The 26965-nt window shown below is 33.7% G+C and overlaps 1 protein-coding gene and 1 long non-coding RNA gene across 7 annotated transcripts in view; both read right to left on the bottom strand.

Annotated features, from left to right (window-relative positions):
• LOC116767620 (uncharacterized) overlaps positions 1-26965 on the bottom strand; it is a 186563-nt gene that overhangs the window by 18094 nt on the left and 141504 nt on the right. The window lies entirely within an intron of this gene.
• On the bottom strand, positions 14215-14844 carry LOC133320168 (uncharacterized). The gene is made up of 2 exons (XR_009753614.1): positions 14602-14844; positions 14215-14349 (listed from the first exon to the last, which is right to left on the bottom strand). It is a non-coding gene; the product is annotated as an uncharacterized LOC133320168 (long non-coding RNA).

Raw genomic sequence — 26965 nt, 5'->3', positions numbered from 1 at the left:
TTGGGGGATCACTTTTAATCGACTTGCATAACCTGTCTGTGAAGGGTTGGTTCAATTTTGAAATTACTCATTGAAAGTTCGGGCCGATTTTTGAGAAATAGCGTGTACAATTAGTGTTACATTTCAGGGGAATAATAGACGTGTAGCGTCAACAACGAACGTGGTTGGTTGATATGAATAATTAAATTTCCTTTAAATATATATAAAAAACCAATAAGTAAGAATCAATGCCTTTAGTAACAATAAAACGTAAGCCAACACGGGCTTTATATTTATTGTATGAAAGCATTGCTTGTAATTTCATACAAATAACCGACAATAGAAAGATAAATTTTTACTTTCAGACATTTTCAACGATAATTATATATAATATATTGTATATGTATATATATTTAATACGTAATTTGATTTCTAGACTATCCTTTACATTAAATTTTTGCCGAAAACACACGCTACCAGTCACGCGAGTCGGTAATGATGGTACTTTGACAGGTGAAAATGCGATTCAAACTGGATTTTGATGATTCATTATTGATGGTACAAAAATAAAAAATATATTTTATGTATGATATATAATTATATATCATACATAAAATATAACAACCTGGCGATGTGGCTGAGCCGCCTCGATTATTATCTGTGTCCACAAAATTGCGCTAGAAAAAATTTACTCAAGTAAACCATTGTAATAACACTTTTTTTTTGTATTTAAACTAAAAAAAAACATGTCCCGCTTAGTTTCAAGACAGTCTTATTACAATATTGGTGGTATTATATATATTCTTATTATTATTCAAATCGGGTTGTTTTTTAAAAGAAATTTATTCAGTTGTTTAAAATGTAACATGGTTTCCGATATTTTGTAAGTGTCAAAAATCGAAACTTAACAATGGGCGTGTACGATATACATATTAAAAGGACAGTGATTCAAACTTTTATCATACTTTACTTGTTACGAAGTAGATCTATTATTGATGTTATGTTCTTTTTAAGAAATGATTTTTTTATAATAATCTTTCAACGTGAATGTTATTCGTATGAGCAAATTGGGTCACGACACCTGCGGCAGCCTTCAAACGGCATTGAAACACCATTGACTGCCGTATGAATTTTTTAATAAAGTTAAAAGGGTTCTATGGAATAATAAGAATATACAGGAACATTCCCCCCTTCTTTTTCGTAACAATAACATTCCATGAGATCTACACCATTTTCACCTACCGGAAAACTTATATTGGCCCACCAAAAAGGACGCTTTAGAAGCATTTTCGTATGACGTAATATATGTATATATATATACGTAACTTAATACGTAACTTATTATCTAGTAACAAAATCCTGTTAGTCAGTTTAGTCAAATTTTATATAATTTTGGTCACATGAAACCAGAGTTCTGTCCTTACGATCGTTTTAACAATATTACAATGTCCTTTTCCTTCACCCAATTAGGACGATCAGCCCTCGGCGATAGCGAGAGGTCAAAGGTCAGAGGGTTGCAATATTAAGGATATGCATGCATAAGGAATTACATCGGCCCTACAGTAAAGGATCTTACATGTGATGTACTATATTTAGGACTTGTATAACAAACCTTATTCCTATTTAGAACTAGATTGTTATGTTTATAAACATAATAGTAATAAGGAAAATAAGAATGTTGTCCTACTTAACACAATTCCCAGTAGTGTTTTGTAACAATAAACCACAAAAGGAGCGCGAGAAAGGCGCTGGCAGAGAATGCAGCTCTAATATTTTATATGAATGGCAAATAAGCAGACTTTTCTTAAGACTCCCTTTGTGATGCACTTCGCGGTCAGTAATACTGTGTTTACTTTGTAGTCTTTTCTTAATGAAAAATGTTAGAATAGGTGTTAAGTATAGTAAGCGCAATTCGCTTTAAAGCTACTGTGAAAATACTAGCATATAAATTGTTGTTATATGTATTCCGCTGTCATCGCTTTAAGTTGCTGACGCCACGGCGTCTGAGGAAATTGACATGACGGCTAAGCATTTTATAGGCTGTGAACATTGAGCCAGACGGCAAGGATCGATATACGGTGGGCTTTGAAACGCTTGCTTTGGTTTCTACAAACCATTATTACAGAAGCAATGTATATAGTACGTGTAAGTATTACGTCGCGAAAGTTCCGCACTTACGTCGCGATTGGTGTTGGTGTGTATCTTGAGAAACATTCAAGTTTTATGAATGTATTAGAGAATACATATTTTTTTTCTACTTTTTTCTTTTTCGTTTTCAATTAGGGCGGGAAAATTAGCGAGCGGTTTTTTTAAAGAGTAAGGTAACCGTACACTTACGCTCGGTGCATTCAAGTGTACTATGCAGCTAATATCTGAGCCCTCACTTTCAGCTTGAGATGTACCTTTGTAAGCCGTAATTACAGCCTCTTCTGCTTGAAACTGTAACTCAATAGAGCATTTGTAGTGCACATTATAATGGTAGTGCACTCATCTTGAAAGATCGGAGTGATGTCTGTGAACGTGAGCCTATTTCACTTTTGTGCTATATTGATTCGTCTGAATTAAATTTCATTAGAAGTACTATTAGATTGAAGGCATTTTCGTTGTTGTATAGTCAGTTGGATTTTAAGTATGCCACTTGCTTTGCTTTTTTATACCTGAAACAGGCAAATAAACATCCGCTACACGAACAAAGCAGAGTAAAACATACAGCCACTGGCGAATTGCACGTTCAACTATGAAATCCTCCCACAAAGGAGTCCTCGGAACACCTTTGAAGTCTTTTAAAGATCCCACTGTCAATATGCTTAAGTAAAATAACTTATGGACTTATCGCTTGCAGCCAGAAAGCCCGATTAAGCCGCCCATTTTACTTCGAGCTCGGACTACGTATACGTTTTCGATTTTGCACTCAATTTTTACGAAGCAGAGTAGTCGAGGACGGATCAAGTCGAACTGGTATCCGTAAATTTCAATTAGAGACTTAACAATGACGTTTTAAGAAAAAGGTAAAATGGAACTTTCTTCCCTTAAGGTGTTAGATAAAAAAAAAGTTGTAAAAATCTTGCAGATCTTCAATTGGAAGTAGGGAAGTAAAGCCTTTCGTGATTTGGTAATTTTCTAAATTTATTGATCCATGTTTTATAAGTTCTGTATATTTGTTATAAAGCAGTTTTTTATGTCCCTGTTGGCAGTCAGTAAATCTTACTTCTCCTATCTCCAGCAAAGTATCCTTCAGGTAGCCGACCGCATCTGCGTCCGATCGCCAATACCGGTGAGTAACGCCCACTTCGGATCGTCGGGATAGCCGAAATAGCGGCGATTAGCCACCTAATAGCCGACATAACGAGCCTAGCCGACTGTAATGTTAAGGCTAATTTATGTAATGCTGTAATTGCGGTGCGTTATAGGTTCTGCTTATGACATTCGTTATAATTTTTGTTTTGGCTGTACAGAGTTGATGGCTTGCGTTTGGCTATTCACATCTAGCCATGTAAATTCAAAGATCGTTATAGCACGTTGTGTCATTGTTTTATCAATAAGTTTTTTATTTTATGTCTAGCTCATGTATTACAATACTAGTCAAATCACACGACTTCGTCCGCGTTGTCCGGTGTTTCGTGTTTGCTAGGGAAAGTCGTGTATATAAGAATTGTTGTTTCTTAAACTATTTATCTTTATATTAATACTAGTTATTAAAATTTCTTTATATAAATACGGTTTTTGTAAGACATGAAACTTAAAATGTATGTGAAACCTATTCATTAGTTTTGAGGTGACCGTCTCAGAACTAAACCCTTTATCTCTAGATATACATACATACGCTTGAGGTTCGATCAACAACTCATGTCATGAAAGTAATGATATAAAAATGATATCATTAATTTTATGACATATATATTAAAATCAAGTAATTTTAAGCGCAACCTTCTCATAAATTTATGACACGTTCGTAATTCGACTTCAAATAACCAAGTTGTCTCAGAGACATAATTCCCTAATTGTAGCGAACTTTAAAATGAGCTTCTAAATTTAACACATTAGAGACAAGATTGTACATTCAGTCGGACGTTTAACTCGGCTGTATATGCTTTATTGCCGAATACAGTGCTGTTTACGTGAGAGACGCTATGTCACAAGTTTTCCAAGATTCATGTAGGAGCCGTGTGATAAGGCGATTATGTTCTTGTTTTAAGACAGCCTTAATGTTTAGCATTATTTTGCATATGTATATATATATTGTTTACTCTTACATGAAATTTTTTTAGCATTTTTTATTAAGTATAGTGTATTTAAAATATTAATATTATTTATGGATTGCTTATTTAAGTCTGCAATTTCTTGTATTCAGACAGCAAAGCATCATAGATGAGTTTCTTTATTCCGTCTAAGTTATTCAGTCGCAAGTCTGCGTCGGATCCCGTTAAACAGTCACCCGTCCCGAGAAATGAGGCTTTTAAGGTAAAGATTGTTTAAAACGTTTCATTACTGAGAGTTTCATTTGAAGAATTCAACTAAACGTCTTAAGTCAGCGCCAAATGAATTTTACTTCAGACTGACTCTCCCTTTTATTGTAACAATAATTTATATGACGAAAATCATTAGTTGAGTGTAGGAAATACAGAAAATAGCGGGATGAAGTTCAGTGAAAGTAAAACTAAGTTAATTACAGACCGCGACTCTGCGGCGTCGCCGTGTTTACTGAGAGAACTGTTGCCAAATATCTGAGGGGATTATTCTTCTGACCTGCTATGTGATAGTAGGTTATATGAGTCTATATTTAAATGTACTAGTTTACGACCTATTTATAATCTGTCTAATGTTTTATATCTCATTTTATTAGTTAGTTTGACATTATTTACTAATGTTACACCGACGTGATGGTACTCAGAAGAAATTACTAACAGATTAAATATTGTGATGAAATAGATTATTTCAAAATTATGTCATCTTAAATGGTTCTTAAACGTTTTCCTAATTACAAGGCCATCAGTCATCTCCGTAGATTATCTTTCCTTATAGCTAATACACCTTAGCAGGCCATTAGGTGTTTATGCAAATTTACCCCTTCCCCCTCCTCGCTCCCACCTTCTCCCCTCCTATCCCACATCTTCATTTATCAGCTGTCTATCAAACGAGTCAAGTATAAGAGTTTTCTCATGAACCCATTTTGATTAACACATGTTGAAGCTTTAACACTTGTCTCGCGTTATATATCAGAACATACTTATATAATATATAAGTATTGTATATAATACGCTCTGATTGTGAGTTTTCTTTTTAAAATAACAAGTTATCGGACGAAGTTATATGAAGAGATATTTCTCACTGCCCTATAATAACGTCTTGTAACGTGGTAACAATGGATAGAGGTCAAAAGGCTTCCTTACAATAGCATTGAAGGCTTTTGTTCGTTCACTTGAAGCTCGAGCAGCATCAGCTCAGATCGATCATAAAGAAACTCACGTTCCTTTACAATTAAAAACTCAAAAGCTACGTCCTGTGTAGAGCGAGCTACGGCGTAGTACACATCTACGTAGTTCATAAGAAAGGACAATTAGTATAAAAATGTATATAAAGAAATATTTTGTATTAAAAAAACTAGTAACGTAATTTTTCCTTCTTTATGGTTCCTTTTACGTACTCATTTCTTGTTAGTTACATGTAGGATTAAGACATGCGTTTGCTTCAGAAACATAAATCCAGACCAATCACGCTGAGACGTATTTCTCGACAGTTAATATGTCAATATCACCTGCGATTATTAATATTGTTGTATTTCGTTGACAAATATATAATACATGAGCGGGAATGGCAAAGAATTACGTGTAGACAGCGATATTAAGGCTGCATTAATTAAGGTAAAAATTATATTTATAAAATAAAAAAGTCAATGTAATCAATATTCCTATATTTAATGAATAATTAATTAATTATATAATAAGTATATCAACACATTCCCTTATATTTATTAACGATGAATAGGTCTTTGTAAACTGTTCCGATGAATGTGGTCATGCGTGAGTCGAAGGCTCGTTTTTATTCAACGATATATAAATAATGTTACAATGTTAATTGCATAAGGTTACATTGAATATAAATCTGTTTGTAATTTCCGGTACGAACACATTATAATTAATAAATTGCTTTTATTACATAACACAATTTTTTTACTATTGGGTAAGTATTTTTAGTTTTGGCATGTCTCATTGCGTAGTTTAAACTTATTTCAAATCAACAGAATCATGACTTGAATGACTTCACCATTGAAATGTTATATTTTTTTTTAACATTATTTTAAATAAAAACAAATATATTTTTATTATAATGTATATCTTATCCCCGTACGTAGGACTCAGTGAAAAGTAATCGGAAGCAAAACGGTAAAGGAAAATGTGATCTGGGAAATTTAACCTCAAACGTTAGTTTTAAATATATTCAGTCGAACCATGTAGTCACGACGGTCGTAAACAGAAACGCGATGCTCGGTGTCATATTGAATTTTATGGCGAATAAGTAAGCCATTTAGTCTTGACGCTATAAAATATACGTTCATACTCTACGCAGTAAACCCTTCCGTTGGTCGTCATAAGAAATGATTTGTTATTGGAATATGTTTAACTTATTACAAGTCCTCATAGCCACACCACCCACGGAGCGTTTTCGGATTTTCATGCATAAACGTAATTTAATAATTCAGACCGTGGTGATTCACGGACGATCTTTGAAACAGTTCTAAACTAATTTGTTTGGATCAAATTATCCAATGTCGTGTGGTAAACAAAAACGGTGGTGCGAGCAACTAAGGGAGGCGCGCCTATGTCGTGATGGAACCTATAAATATTCCCTATCCGTCAAACTTCAAACGTTATAATTAACCCATAAGATCCGGGATATTGCATCTATAGCGTTAAGGCTCCCCGGCACGCCACGTATTATTTACGACCCGCGGAGGCTCTTTGTTTTTTTTATAGGCAGCTTATGAAGGTTCGATGTAGTTCGTTTAATAATATCCGTCACGTAGATCACAGTACGGGTTGTTTTTTTTTTTACAAAAATATTGTTTTATAGTCCAGTACATCTCTGAGATATGTTGAGTCGAAAAAATTCCTTCATATCATACAAAATATAAAGATAAGGTTAAATTTTCTTTTTCGCAAACAAGGAACATGAATTCACGTAAAATACATCGCCAAGTAATATAATAGAATTCATTAATCCCTGTGTCGGCAAAACTAAAAGCAAGTAAGTAAAAATTCATTTCTTGTTCAACTCTGTCGTTGTTGTTTCAAACAGAGTCAGTACTAACCCGGTGATACCGTTTAACTGCCGAAGTCAGAAGTTTGCAAAAACTACCTTTTGTGAAATTCAATTACCGTCCTGGGAAACTTTATCCGCAAAGCATAAACTTATTCTATTTTTTACTTCAAAAACTTTTAACTTTTGATAACAGAAACCGTTACGTGGAACTTTTTAGAGAAATTATTATAACACTATTAATACGCTTCGTTGTAGTGAAATCGCTCCCGCTTCCGCTCCCGCTCCCGCCTCTGCCTGACGTTACACTAATTCGCGTAACTCCACGTATTCTACGAGTAATTCAGTTACGTTGTTACGTTAAGACTCAACCCGAGAGATTTAATATATCGACTCGGCTTCATCATCTCATTGTAAGATCTTCCTCATTTGATTGCGTAATGACTCAGATAACTTGTAATATAATATGATACAACTAATTTGATCATAATAAGGTAATTATGAAATATTATATATTAAATAAAGCAGCCGTTCTAGTACAGAAATACATCGAAAGTAATATATGTTAACATACTTTAACAAAGCCTCATTTATTTAATTCATGAATGTAAAAAATCCTTCAGAATGATCGAGATTGAACGAATATGGATTCTATAAATGGAGTTAAAAATCCCGGATGACGTTCGTCTAATCGGGAAACTAGCAAACCGGGGAACACATCCGGGACAAAATTAAATATTCCCACCCTATCTCATACAGAGATTCAAGTTATAAGACATTGCCCATGTCCATGTGCTCAGTTTACTGGACGGAAAACATATTTACAATATCTATAGTCATGCCTATTATTTAAATATAATTATATAAAACGTGATTTGATCATTCTTATTAAAATACTTGGATATTTTAACTCGCAAACATAGTAACCGCTGTCGCTTATGACTTGCGTCTACGGAAGGGTTGAGTATTCACTGACAGCTACGGCTTAAGTTTCCATAATTAAATATTTCAACTGATTAACTACACAAAGGACCATAGAAAGTGGTTTAAGGTACGGGAGACGGGGGAGGGGGTCGTGGTGAGAAGGGGAGGGGGTAATTTTTAATTTCACCGTGACCTACCAAGATTTAGCGGGTTTTGAGAGGGTCATAATGATTTAAAAGAAAGGGGTTGAAATGTTACAAGAAAATACATTAAGCAGAGTATAAGTATATTTCTATCAGTAGATTTTTAGAAAATATAAAGAAGAACCTTAAAAACGTCATGTATACCTGAATCTGAGTAACAATTTTCTAATTAACAGTACATGCAAAGTCAAACACCCGAGAGGCAGTTTTAAAATTAAATAAGCATAAACAATTTGACTCTACAAAGCTCTGGAACCGAGCAGTTGCGGGTCAAAAGAAATACGACAAAAGAGTCACAATACTAGTACAGCGTAACTTTTGGTATAACGAAGCGTTTGTGCTTTTGCGAAGTTTGGATGAGAACTTTAATTACAAGACTTCTACTGTAATATACAGGGGCTTACAAACTAATGTAGATCTTAAGATATGGAGCGGAAAGTTCGGAATTGAATGAATAATTACGGTGATATAGCAGCAATCTCGGACTATGACTGTTCTTAAGGGACGGGGTATTCTAATCAGGTAATCCGATGAGCCACTCGTCAAAGTTGCTCAAGATTAAATTATTTGACGGCATGCAAGCATTCAGACCATTTAGTATAGATTTTGATAATCTGTTTTATAAGAGACTTAAATGTATTTCAGCAGCTATGTATGTATATATATACATATAGGTTTCATAATTTTGGACATAATTTTTACCTTCGAATGAGGAATCCAATGAAAATACAGTTTTCCACTGAAGTGAATCGTTTGAAATGTTACAAAATCTCCCGACATATTTCATCTCGATGCTTGCACCTTCAGTTTTCCACTCCCGTCGATTTACAAAGTTCCGAACTTATTATTGGCTTTATAGAAAATTTAATTTCCTCTTCACGAAATTCTTACAGAATATAGAGCTTTGGTGGAGGACGGATTGAAGAGGGGAAGGGGTAAGCGGGAGGAGGCTGATCGAAATACCCGTGACGTTCAAAAATCAGACATTCAAGAATATTAATGTAGATTCTTTTAAAGTCGGCGCGTCAGTTTTTGAGATTAAAAGAAAAAGTCAATATTGAAGTTATTAATTATGACGTTTTATAAACTCAAGTCATTTTTTACTGATTGTGTCTATTATCTAAGTAATTCCAATGTATTATTTTTCTGCTACGATATTTTGATAAAGGCAGTTGAAATTAAACGTTACGCTTGATCTCATATTTTAGTAGAGCAAATAAAAAAAAAATGTTTGTCCAGTCCCACAGAGTTTCCGTCACAGACTCTATATAAACGTTTTGCCAGACGTAGAGCATACGTCGGGTACACACTTTAATTCAGTTATTATCTTTTACGACGGTTAGTATGATATAAATAATTTCATTCCACTCGGAAGTTATTGTTGGCACAAATACTTGCCTAATTTCAGATAACAATAAACCAGAATGACAGAACAGAATTGTTAGACGTGACAGTGCCAAGAATTTTTGGCTACGAATTATATCATTCAATTTTATACGTTTCTATTCACATGAGGTCATTGACTCTACGTTGTAATCATCCTACATATACTATAAATGAGACAGTTTGTGAGGATGTATGGACGAATGTTGCGCTTTGACACAAAAACCTTAATTAAAACCTTATCGGATTTTAATGACAGTTAACAGTAATATAGCGTAAGTATCTGAATAAGACATGAGCTATACTTTATCCTAGAATTAAGTGTAGTTCTGACAGGATCAAACCAGAACAGTTGTTAGATATGAAGACACATGAAACATATTATATATGTTGTCTGGTTTGTTACCTTATCTATTCTTTTGACATTTCAGTCCAAATTCCAAAGTCAACATACACGAAATCATTGGAAAAAAGTAGTATCTACATATTTGAATGTTTTTGCAATAATCAATGTTTTTGTATTACAAATTGTGTCCATTGTGTCCATTGTGTCAATTGTTATGTGTCCAACAAATGGCATTAAATATGAACAACATAACTATATAATTTATATGTTGCAGAGACATTTAGTTTTTTAATCACGTTTCAATATTATCAATAAAACGTCCAAATATAATATCATACATTCCAGCATCGTGCACAAGATTTTTATTTATACCAACCATAGCAGAATATTCTCTTAATCTTAAGAAACTCTATGAATCACAGTAATTTAAACAAATATAATATTATATTTTATCCGTTTATGTCTTGCTGAATGCTGGCCTTTTAGTTTAAAAAAAAAATCGTACTTAGACGCACAATACTCATACAAACATAAACATGCACACACGCAAACACACACACACACACAAACACACACATCAAATTAACCGTAACATAATAATTTGAGAATCATCTTAAATAATTAAGATGTATTTTTTGTTCTATACTAATGAACACACGTCACAGTGTAATTATGACAGACAGACGGACCGACGTAAAGGGTTGCTGATTACATTACGAACGTCAGTTTTAATATAGACTGTGGTTACGTGACTTACATAGTGTTTAAAATTAATTTAAATGCACCTAAAACAATATAGTGTTATATGAATATACTAAATGTTATATGTATTTTCCTATTTGGCAACTATGAATCTGAAGAAACTCATCATTTGTAGAACGAGAATAATATTTGTTCTGTCTTTCGTAGAAGTCTTGAACTTTTTTAATGATGTACTTATTAACTTGATTCATGTACAACTGTTATAGTAAATTTAAAACAAGTGGTTAAATATTAATTTGTACAGAAGAAGATTAAGGTTTTATGTACATTGCATATAAATCCAGATTCTCTACGTCTTATTAATAGCGAATGATTTTAAATATATGAAACGTACTAAAAGCCTTAATGGAACCTAATTCTTTAGGAGAAAAATCTTTTAAATTGCCCTTTATAAATGATCCCAGGGGGATGTCTTTCAAGACGACCCCCGAGAAGCCTGTTATATCACATTAAAGGGTAATTACCGACGTATTCATATTTGATGTTTGTTGAAAAATCTTTTAAGAATACTTCGGGGAATATTTTATATTTATTATACATAAAAAATGTCTCATATATGGAAAATAAAGCAAGCAAATGAACATAAACAAAATGAAACCGCAGAAGTGCTACGTCTCGCTACGTAACGTAGCATTAAGCTACGATTCCGCTACGTGCTACGAATAATACGGACTAACACAACTTTGACTAAGCGATTTGTATAAAAGGTTCTGAAGCGCTGAAATCTAATACATTTCAAACAATCTTTTAAAAATATATTGAAATACAACAATTTTTTTTAATAATATGTGTACATATTCAAACATTTATATGTCGGCGCAACGACATTTAAAAAACCATTATAAAGGGTAGTTGTTTCATATGTATAGTTGTTTCATATGTATTTCACTTTAGAGGGTAGATGTGACATAAACAATGTCAAGGCGTTAGTAATAACTTTAACAAAATTATTTGTTTTATTGATCGTCGTACGATTTGTATTGAAGGAAAGTAAATGGCAATTCGTATCGTGATTTGTAATATGTAAAGATAAGTTATTTTGTGAGTTTTAGTAAAACACAAACTTAAACAGTAACCATTTTGTAATCAATGTTATTCAATTATGATTTCTTTAAATTTTAAATGGCAATATAAAGTTTAGTTGGTTTAATAATTGATTACGAAAACTTTTGTAATGATTACTGTTTATTTGAATTACTACGAATAATCTTTGTAAGTTATTATTTAAAATTAAGAGTAAATGTAATGACTCCACGAAAACCATTTATATTCGGAGACATCTGTGGCGAGGACACAGTGGTGTGAGAGCTATCCAGGAGAAATTACTAAGTGTTAGTTAAAGTGTTGAAAATAAAGTGGTGCGAGTAAGTGAGAGTGCTTTATTGGTGAAAATGGATAACCTGATAGGTGGAAATAGTGTTATGTGACGATAACATCGCTGACGTCACAGCTCCTAATAATCAACTTGGACATGGCTTTTCGACATCAGAAGTGGGATTACCCTCTTCTACTCGTCCATCTGACAATACTGGAGGCTCTGTTGCAGTGGTAAATACCGAATTATTTTTTATTTTTTTTCACAAATGCTAAAAGTGATAAAGCGTATGTCGATCGTATTCCTGGTCAACCAGAAGCCAAAATTAAAATTACTGATAGCTGCCATCATACGACCGGGACATGAATGTTGGAATCAGAGAATGGTGTCAACATATTACAACTGCAATGGAAACCTATCACTTTACTGATTACGAAATCAGAATGAAGGTCCGGAGTCTACTCAGAGGACGCACAAAGTTATGGGTTGACAATTGGTTAATATTTACAACAATGTGATCGGAATTGCGGGATGTTTTGATTACGACTTTTCACATCGAACCAGAGACTGGATACTCGCGGGACATCGTTCGTTTTAAAGAACATAACTATGATAATACTAAGGATATTACGCAATTTTTGTCACAAGCGTGGGTTCTATGGCGACGTATAAGAAAGGCAGTGATTGTTGTATAGGGGATGAACGACTGCGAATCGAATTACTAAATGTTAGAGCGTCATCAGTACCCGAATTGATCTCTATGGCATCGCCGATACGATACGTGAAACGGTCTCACCCTAATACATTGATTACAAAACAAGGAACTATAAAACGAACAAATTTAGTATATTTGAAAGTTCTGAGACAATTTACAGTAGTGTCGCTATCAACATTAACAACAGTATGCGTTATAAATGAATCTTCGAATAGAGATTCAGTTTCATATTGTACCTGACTGTGAAATATGTTCAGATGTTTTAATTGGAATGAATTTGATTGAAAACACGAATTTTAGTGTGATAATAAACTCGCATGGTGCTATTTTTCTTCACCAACCTGCTATACGTCATGTGATGTCTAGGAGTGATAAATTTAATAATTTAAATTGCGACCTAACTGATCAAGATCTAATAAATAGATTAATAATTTTGCTCAACAAATATGAAAATCACGTGTTAAACACCGAAGTACTACAAATACGCTTAAAAGATAACGATAGTTATGTAGAACGTAGACCATATCGATTAAGTCCTGTAAGGAGGGAAACAGTTCGTTCAATTATTAAGGAATTACTTGAACATAAAATTATTCGAGAAAGGAACAGCACCTACAGAGCTGTATACAGATGATAGTAGCATTGGATACGGAGCAGTTCTAGCTCGGATCGTTAATGGGCGCCGTCATCCAGTAGTATATGAGTCAAAAAAAAAAAAAAAACTACTGACGCGGAGAGCCGGTACCACTCTTACAAGCTCGAGACTCTGGCAGTAGTACGGGCAACAAAACATTTTCGACACTATTTATACGGTCGAAAGTTTAAAATTGTAATGCTTTGAAAGCATCCAAACATAAAAAGGATTTACTTCCGTGAATTCATAGATGTAGAAACCCATCTATTGAAATATCTGTCAATATGAGAAGCAAAGACATGGAATGGTTACAAATAGAACAAAGACTCGATGATTTACTTCGTCCTTTAATAAGATAGCATGAGCAGCGACCACGCAGCCGCAAACTATACACTAAGAGAAGGTGTCCTAAAGAAAATTTCAACAGATCCTGTGCTTGGCCAAAATGAAGTCATTGTCGTTCCTATCATCATTTCAGGGGAGTATAGTAAATTCATTTAAATGAAACTAATATTTTTCGGATATACGCGTGCTTAATTTTTGTTAAAATTACAGGCTCCCGACGTTTCGGTTACTTTTCAGCAACCATGATCACGGGCAGACGAGAATTTAATAAATTCATTTCACACCGCATTACATCGCCCAGGATGGGAGAGAACTCTTCAAAAAATAAAAGACATGTTTTTGATAAAATAATTACTTTAATCAGAAGATTTGTTGAAAATTTTATAATTTGCAGAACATCAAAAAATTCGTCAGGTAGCAACAAGTACGACTTCATCCAATCCAGACACCCACGGCAGCATTTCAAGTAGTACATATGGACATTACCTGGAAATTAGGAACTAGGAGTAGTGAAGGGTCAGTCTCGCAGCCTTGAAACGATTAGTACATCTTTTTGGAACACCAGTTCAGATCATGGTTGATGGAGGTCGAGAGTTTCTTTGTGAATTCAAAGTTTATTGTAACCGCTTTGGGAGCAACATACATTCAATCGCACCAGGAATAAGCCGAGCTAAAGGACAGCTTGAAAGTATCATGAGCACTTTAAAAATGCCCTAACTATTATAAAAATTACACTACCGAAAACTGGCAGACTGCTCTTGAAGCATTGCAACTCTCGTTTAATTGCACGCCTCATAGAGTTACTGGAGTTGCACCTCTAACTCTTCTCACTCGTCGGCAGCATTGTGTGCCATCGGAACTATTAAGGTTAATTGATTTTGAGAATGAATTTATAAATTTTGATGTATTGGAGGAATATGTGCAACAGAAAATGTTGGCTTCGGCGGAATATGATAAACAGAGTTTTGAAAAAAAAGTAAAGGTAAGCTACGTTCATTTAAAAGAGGTGACTATGCAATAATCAAAACTAATCCTCGTAAATAAACTTCTTTGGATCTGAAAAATACTGAACCATACGAAATATACAAAATATTGGAACGTGATCGTTACATGCTAAAACGTGTAACCGGTAGAGGCCGGCCGCGTAAGTTAGCTCATGATCAATTACGTCCAGCACCAAATCCAGCAGCAGCAGGAACCGTGTCGGCGGATCAGATTGATGACCCTCCACATTACGACAGTCCATTAAATATTGAAGCTTCTGAAAATTTAGAAGTTGAATCCAATGAACGATCAATAAACTTGGTCCAACATTCATTGCTTAGTAAAGTATCAATTTATTGACAATTGTCTTTATCAAAAGATCTCTCAAGTTGAGGAACTTGACATGAGGTCAATAAAAAAAAAATTTTAGAACCTGTACTAAAATATTACCTTTCTTCAAATCTTTTAGAGCCTCTGTGGACCACGGACAAAAGTCCTAGACCACAGCATCGACCTACCTCAATCCCTTAGAGCCCCTGTGGACCACGGCGTACGAGACCGCCCAGACCACAGCAACATCATAAAATCAATATCCTCTGTGGACCACGGACAAAAGTCCCAGACCACAGCATCGACCTACCTCAATCCCTTAGAGCCCCTGTGGACCACGGCGTACAAGACCGCCCAGACCACAGCAACATCATAAAATCAATATCCTCTGTGGACCACGGCGTACGAGACCGCCCAGACCACAGCATCGACCTACCTCAATCCCTTAGAGCCCCTGTGGACCACGGCGTACGAGACCGCCCAGACCACAGCAACATCATAAAATCAATATCCTCTGTGGACCACGGACAAAAGTCCCAGACCACAGCAACATCATAAAATCAATATCCTCTGTGGACCACGGCGTACAAGACCGCCCAGACCACAGCATCGACCTACCTCAATCCCTTAGAGCCCCTGTGGACCACGGCGTACGAGACCGCCCAGACCACAGCAACATCATAAAATCAATATCCTCTGTGGACCACGGCGTACGAGACCGCCCAGACCACAGCATCGACCTACCTCAATCCCTTAGAGCCCCTGTGGACCACGGCGTACAAGACCGCCCAGACCACAGCAACAAACCCACTTCAATAAAAGTAAGCAAAGATGCGTGGAGCATTTTGCGTAAAAAAAAAAAAAAAAAAAAAAAAACACAAACACAGGTTCAGAGAATCCAAGTGATCTCTTTAATACAGCGTATGTTGATACGTTGATATATCACAACAAAGTAAAACTGGTGCAGGGCACGCACCAGGCCGCAGAATGGCCGTGTCGGCGCAACGACATTTAAAAAACCATTATAAAGGGTAGTTGTTTCATATGTATAGTTGTTTCATATGTATTTCACTTTAGAGGGTAGATGTGACATAAACAATGTCAAGGCGTTAGTAATAACTTTAACAAAATTATTTGTTTTATTGATCGTCGTACGATTTGTATTGAAGGAAAGTAAATGGCAATTCGTATCGTGATTTGTAATATGTAAAGATAAGTTATTTTGTGAGTTTTAGTAAAACACAAACTTAAACAGTAACCATTTTGTAATCAATGTTATTCAATTATGATTTCTTTAAATTTTAAATGGCAATATAAAGTTTAGTTGGTTTAATAATTGATTACGAAAACTTTTGTAATGATTACTGTTTATTTGAATTACTACGAATAATCTTTGTAAGTTATTATTTAAAATTAAGAGTAAATGTAATGACTCCACGAAAACCATTTATATTCGGAGACATCTGTGGCGAGGACACAGTGGTGTGAGAGCTATCCAGGAGAAATTACTAAGTGTTAGTTAAAGTGTTGAAAATAAAGTGGTGCGAGTAAGTGAGAGTGCTTTATTGGTGAAAATGGATAACCTGATAGGTGGAAATAGTGTTATGTGACGATAACATCGCTGACGTCACAGCTCCTAATAATCAACTTGGACATGGCTTTTCGACATATATTATATAGAGTATAAGTTCGGCAGCTCGCCAGAGGTTGAAGTCATTACGTATTGTACGACAATTTTTCTTATTATAATCCATAGTAGAGAATTATAATAAAAATGCCATTTGTATGTGTTATTGTTTCAAACAATGTCAATTATTCAGTTAGTTCGTTATAATCAAGAAATTCGGTATGCGGTATGTATTTTTTGAGTTGATTAACGAAATTACTTACCGAGCAACAAACACGCCTTCTTTAAATAAATGTAAATAGCCTTGTAATGCTCCCAAAGAATTCTTAGAATATTCATCGATGAATATTTTATTAGGTAATCATTTTGTTAATTGTAAGTAGATAAAATTAAAGATTTTTGTTTTTTTTAGGTAGGCAGTGTTAAATTACTTAACAAATAGAAAAAAATTATGAATATTTTAAAAGTTGTCTTTATGAGTTATCTTTTAAGAAACGTCGTCAATTGTGTACTTTCTAGCGAGGCAATAATATTATTCATTGGCAAAGACAATTTCATATAAAATTTTTGTAAAATACCAAACCAAGCTAATTCAAGCGACTCCTTTAAACATTTGATAGCTTCGTATGTTTGTCCATTCATTTAGGACCTACAACAGAAACTTTGATACATATTTGAGAGCAAACATTGATTTAATATGAGATGAATATTCCTTGTAAACTGGCCCCTTTTCAAACTGCTGATCTCAATTTGTTTGTGCAGTCACATATATTAAAACTGTCTTTGGAAACTAATAGTTTTGCTGTCACTTAAAATATAATAACTTAAACGATTTTTATATTTTAATATTATATATTAATTAAGTTCGAAGTTCCATAAATTAGTTTGTTTAATCAAAGTATAAAGCGAATTCATCAATGTGTAACGGGTCAGGTTATGATGGTGTATGTCCGGACCCTTCAGGCCGGAGGTTTGCCGAATCTAACTTTATTGATAAATTGTATTTGCTTTATGTTAGTAAATATTTGAGGGTATCGGAACTCACGGTTAGCGGATTATCAGATTATTTAAATACGTACAAGCAGACCGAATACTACTATATATATATATATATATATATTAGATATTATTTCAATGAAGTAGTTTTCAAATTCTGAGTCTAAATATATATCACACTATTTATCGCATATCAACTCTTTCATATCTATAGTTTTTTTTTAAGTTCTTTTGCATATCTTAAAAACACAAAAAGCAGTAACATTACGAGATGACGTTTGTGTTACTGACAAAATGCTCCTAATGTGATTGGAATAAAATATAATAGTGTAACGGGAACACAGTCTAAATGCTCGAGTCAACACTAAAAAAAACAGACAGAGGCTTCAAAGGCCGCTGGCTGGCAATATCCTGGGCGCAAACATAGTGTCGGTTTGAAAAAATAGCCGCCAGCCAACTTTGTATTACGAATGATGTTTGGCTTGGACGTGTAAGTGGGAGAGGATTAGATGTCTGCGGAAACATATAAATATATAACATGTTGTAGCTTAAGGGACAATTTTTTTAAATGTTAGCTTTTCCTCATGTTAAATGTATCATTATTATACCAGAATATTGCCATATTTGTAGTAATATAAATATAAAGGGTTGCCATTTGTTTTGGTCCATATTATAAGAATAGTTCGCATGTAAAAGTCATTATATATAAATTTATTTATTTATTTTAAAATCCATTATCCTCAGCAAAAATCTCTTTAATGTAATCTTTTTATAAATGAAATAACAAATTTCGTTGACGTCCGACCTCCTTTGATATTATATTTTTTAATTTTCCCCAACAACATCCAAATTCGATTAGAGACAAATACGGCGACCTTATTAAGTTCCTCCGAAACTTATTTAGATTTATGTTATAATAAAATATTTGGAAGCTGAACCTTTTTTTGGGGTTTTAGAAATGAAAAATACAATAAAAAAGATATCTGAGTTCTGACGTCGAAATCCATTTATCAGTGTTGCGAAGGCATTGAATGTCATTGAGCGAGTTAACGTTTCTCATGTCTGTCTGTCCAACCGGTGCATACAAATTTAACCAATTTCTATGACCAGCAGAAAGCTATAGTGCTTTACATAAAACTTCTTTTGAAGTCGGTCAAAAAAATTTGGCAACATAAGTCGATATGTACATATATAATAAGTAACCAACACTTGATTTGTTTTTGAACATACCAAATATTTGGAAGACTAAATCGTTACTGAGAGCGTCTGTCACTGGACTCACTGCTCCAAGACGAAATGCATAAAATCAAAACTGTATACTAAATGTTCACAAAAACAAATTTCGTTACTACACCTAACATTTATTTTAGGATTATTTCTATTATATTTAAAGGATCTATCGTAATTATTAAAAAAAAAAAACAAAAAATAATAATAATCTCCTCAGTCAATTGTTCCGTCTCTGAACATCTGATATGGGGTCTTTTAACAAATAACGTATTTCATCCTCGCTTCTTTTAATTTCTCTTCTCTCGACTTATGAAATAACTTTTTAACTAACAAGATTACATTTTACGAGGGAACAATTTGGTATAAAGAATCTGAGTGAGATGAACATTTTTGTTTCTCTTAATGTTATATGAAAGTATTATTGCGTTATATGGTGCCGGAGATGAGACCTCCTTTACAATCGGATTAATTTTATTGTGACAATCCGATTTTTTTATTATCTGGTGGTTTTATACTGTTGATATTTCACGTTCGCTAGAATTAAATATTTTACAAGTTTCTTTTTTCGTCCGAATGCAAGTATCTTATTAAAAGTCCGGCGTAATTCTAAGATCGGTTAAGTCTATTTGAAAGTTGCATGATATTATGTGTCGTAAGAGTATTGCCTGTTTCGTTATATCTATCAGCAAATCCGACAATTTGCCTAAACTATGAGGCAGTAATCCGTGGGGTGCGTCACATGAATATTTTATAAGATACGAATTCAATCAGACTAGGATGCAAGATCAAAATTAGCGTCAAATTTAATGCGTTTATAAATGACTTAGAGGAATAACAAAGAATTTGTTGCACTGTGTCCTTAATATGAAATAACAAAACGTGAAGAATGGGTAAAAAAATATAGTTTCATTCATATTATTGTAAATGTAAATCTAATATTTTTGTATTTGAGTTAAAATCCTTACAATTTCGGTCTACATGTGACGAATATATATATATAACTTGCATATTCTTTATACAGTTTTAGAAAAATAATTGATATATAACATTGAAACTTGAAATTATATCAAATATTTTCCTTATATTTTTTCCTCAAATTTTATCTCCTTATCTCCATTACTTCGATTTATTTCTCAAATACTTTTCAAATATACGAATAAAATTGCATTAAAAAGTACATTGCTCTTATACACGACGTAAGCACACTCGATACATGTTAATGACTTTTAAGGCTACACATTTAAATGCAGCATACGTTTAACCCATATTTTAACTTGAAAATTCAACTCGCGTTTGTGACGTATATAAAATAAAACGATCATATGCCGAGCGTTTAATATTATGCATGATTCTTTGTAGGTAATAATTTGTTATAGTATTAATTTTATTCCGTAGTGAGTCAGGTTTGTTTTGTATGGCTGAAGTGTATTGTAATAATCTCTTTGCGTTTATTACTGTTGGGATGTTAATGCATCTCTCGGAAGGCAGTAAATCAGTGACCTCCGCTGTAATCTTTATTCATAGTTCAACGAAAGGGACTCTTTGTTTACATCTACGGTCTGTTTTCACGTGATTTTGGAGAGATTTCTTAACATCCTGTTCTATATTTGTATTTTTTTTTTAAATCTCAATGTGAATTAAAGTGCTTAAAAAATTTTCATTTTCAACAGGAAATATGTTGTAAATTACGAACGTGGTTGTATTGTATTTAAAGACGTGTATTACAAAGGTCCTTTTAAAATGTTGTAAATCAATTTTTTATATAAAAAATGTCTATGTAAGTATATACATTTTATCCTAACATTATCGGAGGCAGAGTGAAATTTAAATGTAAAATGTAGCGAGGCTCCGGAGGCGACAAAAAATGCTTATTCAGAGTGTTATTATTATTTTTTTCGTGAATCTGAAGCGATGAGCGGATGTGAGTTGACAATATTCCGTTAGTCGTCAGTTACAGCGTTTCCTGGAAGTTTGGGAAAGTTTCTACTTTACAGAAACTGTGCATGATATATAAGTAAGTTATGTACTTATTGGTTTTACTTAATTTTTTTTTATGAAAATTTTAATTAAAAGTTTAATTTTATATATTAATTAAACTGTTGAAATACTCGGATTGTTGTGAAAAGGATTTTTCCTGCGAAATAAATATGTATATATTTTTTTTCTATGTCAACAATCGCTATCACTTAGACCTACAAAATAAATGTCTAGCATTAGTCAGATTGAAAGGAAGTGGGTCAGGCCAGGATTTGGCGCTGGCTCTATTGCGCTGATTTAAATATAAGGATGGGTAATAAGAGAGGCTTCTTGTATCAGAAAATTGTGAGCCGGTAATGTATGGTTTGTATACACGAATCGACATCACTTTCAATTTCATATAAAAGGAACATTTCGTATTTTTATATATGATTCAAATATAATGTAAATAATTTTTATACTATGAGTAATGACAAACACAAAACTAGAAGACAGACTGACATCGTAACGTACCAATACAACATCGTATAATAAGATCACTCAGCGCCTGCAAATAAAAGTAGAGCAATAAAGGTTCTTATAGCTCCAGACGTTATAAATATTCATCCACTGTATTTATTATGCAAAATGCTGGCCACTGTGGTGTTTATTTTAATTAAAATAACGATAATATTTCAGCAAATAATGTTGTCTACAAGAGAGGACGAACTTCGGCTCATGATTAATTCAATTACTTTCATTATAATAATAAAACCTCACTCCGGTAATAGAAATATTATCGGGATAAAACAAACGAAACTTCTTTAACGTTATAAACAAAGCTATCCCGTTCAATATAGATAGGAGAGTCGCATCACGGAATCCGGGATTCGCAATCAAAGATCGGTAACGAGCGGCGATGAATCCAAATCCTCGGAGTTCCAGCATCCGATTTTGCTGGAATTTCGGACCTTTCTCGTAAAGTTACGGAGGGTGGAACTGTCACAGTTTATGATGGGAACTGACGACGTCTAATTCTGAAAGGATCTCATTAAACGACTCTAAACTAGCGCATTCACTTATTGTGAACGTTTTTTTTCCCTTCTCTCTCAGATTCATCCTCTAATTCTCGTCCTTTATCTCACGAGTGTAATAGATTTCTATTGTATCTTGCTGAATCGGCGTTCGGTTTGATTAAACTAAAATATTTTCAAACATGGCAATATTCACGCTACGAAATTTACTTGGAATTTAATTACGGGCTCGAAATAACAGAACACCATAAAAATAGGCCACCAAATAGCAGCAACTTCATCAAAATTTCAATTAACAAATATATAACAAGCACGTGCACATATCGAGTCAATTCTTTTTACGAGCCTGTAGCGTTCGCGCGTGCACGACGTCATTTACGTAGTCCATAAAGTTTACACTGGTATGATCATTCCCAAGATAAATTAAATTAAATTCTCTTCACGCAATAATAAACTTTATAAATTATACGCTATGGGTTTTTTTTCGAATGAAAGTATTTCGGGTACGCCTTAAAATAATGTTGGTTCAGAGAGGTCAACGCGCTTCGTCGAGTGGGTCAGATAGTGACAATTCTGGGTCACCATTCGCTTTTCTAAATGTTTTCCTGAAAATGAATTATTTTGATACTCTCTTATTTATTACCGCTATTAGCTGTAATTGTAAACAAAGTAATAGCTTTACAGCTTGAGGTAATTTATATTTTACGACGATATTACAATTAAATAGGGTCATGATGATGTGTTTATGATCCGTAGATAGTTTGCGTTGTTTGGGAACTAATAACTTAATATTATTTAAGATACAATTAAAATAAGCGTGTGTGTGTGTGTGTGTTTGTGTGTGTGTGGGTGTATATATATTCTTTATTTACATAACGAACACAATGTATATAGTTAATATATAATCAGTTTTTTATGTATATATCAATGAAATAAATATTCAGCGGTAGTTCTCAAAACGCAAACACGATAATTGTATTGATTATTATATATATAATAATGTCACAGTATGTATGTATATAATGTTTTATCAATTCTATATGTTTGTATGTCTGGAATTTTTTTTCAACGGTATCAATAAAATGAATTATATAAAACTAGGTACTAGCCCCGGCTTCGCACGTGCTCTTTACAAACAATATAAAATGGCCTATTTAATTTTGAGAATTATTAAACTTATACTATGATAACTTTCAAATGGTACGCCCGATTTAAATTATATAAAAAGTAATTTACAGATACTGATGTAGGCTTGAAAACGAAGTTATTTATTTATTAGACGCAGCGAGGAACTGTGTTTTATAATATGTATTGACAAGTCATCTTGAAATATAATAGTAAATAAATTACACGGTTCTCTTCTCTCGTTATTTCCATCACAACACTGTTCCGTGATATATTCAGTAACGATCTCGTTAAAAGAATAAAGATATACAGTCCGGGTTGGTAACTGCGAAAGTTTAGGAACAAGGAACTAATATTTGCTGGATGTGGTATTAAAAGAAAATAGTATTTGCCGACGTAAAAGATATTAATAAAAATGATGAATTATCATTATATATTGTGGGCTGATGGATAATGTTAATTCTTTTGCCTCTTCCAGTTGCACCAAAGAAAGTTTCGAAAGTAAAAACAACTTTGAATTCAACGCGATTCAGAGCTGAACCTCTGTTTCCAGTAGAAGCCTGCAAAGAACAAGTCCATCTGATATAACGTCTTAAACTATTTACCACTTCCAGACGGATGTTTAATCCACCAAAGTTGCCGAGATCCGCATGAACTGGCTACAACTGAGACTGTTGCAATCTGCGAGTTAGAGTTAGTACGGCCGCTGTCGTGTTGAGAATCTCTTCATCAACCGCATTAGATTGTATTGTATATATTATAATATATATGTTACAACAAGAATGGATTTAAAATCTCGTCTGTATGCACATCCTTTATATTTTTTTACGTTTTTTAATGGAAGTAATTCGTTAGCATGCGAATGCGGGCCGGACAACTAAAACATCGTGTATGCACATAAATTTGGCATCGTCGCGTCTGACTGCGACTTTGTCGATAGTTTTGTTTTCATGGAAGTTGAAGTATCGTTGTAGGAATGACAGAAAAAATATATTCTTTAAGTTCTGCTTTCGTTGGAGGTGTTTTATGACAGAGATATATTAATAAGAGATCTCTAATATATAAAAACGTTGTTTCATAACTATAACTCAATTAAAAGTGAGCATACTAATATATGCAATAATAAATTAATACTTATAACATATTGCTTCGTAATGAGCCAGTTCCGCCGTTCACCGCACTTATTCGCTCTTTGCATTTTAATCTAAGTGACTATCCTCTTGAAATACTCTCGAGAAACATATTTCTGAGTCCGAAATAATTATAGAAAAATTTCTATTATATATATTTTTTTAATTTATACACATCAAACTAGACTTTAGACAAATGAAAACAGGTTTCAGATACGATTTGAACTGGTGTTGTTAATTCGAATGTTAACTATAATAAAATTCAAATGGGAACGATCCAGAAATATCGGTTTGAGTTCGCATTATTGCATGAACATAGAAAATTACCATTCAAAATCCATTATAATTTCGGAATTGCAAAATGGCGACGGGGAAACGTCCATCGGAAGCGGGAGGGGCGCCATTGTGTTCCGGAAGCGAGTGCAACTGGGCTGGTCCGGATATAGACGTGGTCTGTAGCCACCGCTGGGCATGTTCAAGGGCGGATTTGTTCAATTATATAGTCACTATTAGGGATTATTGACAAATGTTATATTCTAAAGCTTACATACTCGTACGTTACGCCACGAGAACGATAATAATTATAACATTAGTAATAAAACTAAATTAAATTTCTATTTGTTTAAAATTTTTGTTGTTTGTGTTAGTTAGGAATTTTCAATGTGCCCCAACTCGCTTCATTCAGACGGCCCTAATTATTATTAAATCTAAGGCTAGTGTTAAACAATATAACTTTAATTTAACGCGTCGTATAAATAACATTACTAACACATTACAAGCTAATTACTTTACTAACAGCGCTTCATCCACACCAGTGATTACTTCTATATATTGTTACTAAATAGTTCTGTCAGTTTTCGCTCGGTTTTTGCAACATCACCCCACGTATAGCAGATAATGAGAAAATGTAACGATTCATACGAGCCTGGTTTGACTAAGATTAATGAGGGGAAATAACGCACGGCTAAATTGTTTCATTTGAAATTTTAAACTCAATATTGTAATAGAGTTACATAAATGTGAGTAAATACTTTGACTGTGTGTAAGCTAGTTAATGGATCAGATGCAAGCGAAGGAATAACACGAGGGAAACAATAAAGACGTCTAAAAGCAATAAGAAAAAAGCTCTTTAAGGCAGTCTGCACATCTTAGCGGGGACATTAATTTGAGAGGCAACGGAGTGGTTTAATCGGCCATTATCTTCAGGCGAGGTTAATGGACCAGACAACGAAAGTTTAGATACAGGGAGACGATGTGTTCTGCGAGGTGTTATGAATAGTAGCTAACAACATCGTTACAAATAAAATTATAGAACGAAATTATGACATAGTGAGAAAAATCGGGCTTTCACCAACATAGCTATAGCTATTTAAGTTCAAATGTTGCTATCGTTAATTGAATTCCTTCTCATCACATAATAACACCGCGTAGCTTTGTTAAATACTCCATAAAGAACAGTTCTTGGAAGGTATTTGATTTGTTACTATATTTATTCTTACAAATCAAACACAAAGGACGCGTAACTTGTGGACTTAAACTCATTTATCTATGAGAAGTGACGCGGAAAGGCGATAACGGAATATAAGAAAGACATTTTTGTCACATAAAAATATATCAGATGTTTCTTTGCGATTGTGGGAAGCGATTTGTTATAGACCATAGACGTTTTAGAGTCAAAATGTTACAATAGAACTGATAAATAAGAAGTTATCCTATTAAGATAATATTTTTTTTTGTATAAGTTACATCGTATAAGTATCGAGATATTTGCTTCATTCAAATCACACATACATACAGTTAGATACGCGGTTTTGCGTTTTATCGATTACAATTCCAATAGTGACAATAGCAATTTTATTAGAATTTAGGGATATACAAATTTGATATTTATTTTATTCTGCAGGCCCAAAAAACTTGATAGATGATTTGCGTGGAGCCAACAATATTACGATGAAATAATTTTTTGATCCAATTACGTTTAAATGATACAGGAAAACCGAGGGTGGTCTGAGGGACCGAAAAGTATAACAATGACTTAAGGGCATGATGTTATGACTTATCCCATAATGCTCGTTACTTGACAAACTTCTCAGATAGTATAATGGCTCCCGAGACCCGTTTGGATGTTTTTCTGTTGATTTTGGAAAATTCAATGATCTAGCTGGCGGCTATGAGATAAAAAAACACAAGGGAGTATGTCATGTGATTAAGATTTTGGTAAAAGGAAGCGTAATGTTGAGAAGGCATCTAAATAATTGCGATGTAATCAACAAATGCATCCGTCTCTTCGCAGACGGAGGAAAACTCATTACGCTATATTCTCTCTCCTGAGCTAATGATTCTCGGGACGATTTGAATTTATTTGATTATAATGAACGGTACCAGCTGTTGCTGTTGTTAGTTAGTTTGCCTGCTTTATTTTATTTTACAATTACATTTTAGTAGAATTTTTTATATGACGTAGATCAAATTTCCTTTCTTAATATATAAATAACAGATCTTTTATATAATTTGGTTAATATTTAATACATATGTGCATACTTATGAGGATATCATAGTTATAAATTATTATATAATAAGGTATTAATATTATCAGTTGGTTATTCACGTGGATTGTTTTATGGTGTGGGCAACAAATAAAGACAAATTATACGCAGTTTACCGGAAACGCTAGCCTGTTTCCTTGTATC

Source organism: Danaus plexippus (genome assembly GCF_018135715.1).
Source record: "Danaus plexippus chromosome 9 unlocalized genomic scaffold, MEX_DaPlex mxdp_26, whole genome shotgun sequence".
In the NCBI taxonomy this organism is placed as follows: Eukaryota; Metazoa; Arthropoda; class Insecta; order Lepidoptera; family Nymphalidae; genus Danaus; species Danaus plexippus.
The sequence above is the reverse complement of the archived record's forward strand: the minus strand, read 5'-3'. Positions and strand labels throughout refer to the sequence as shown.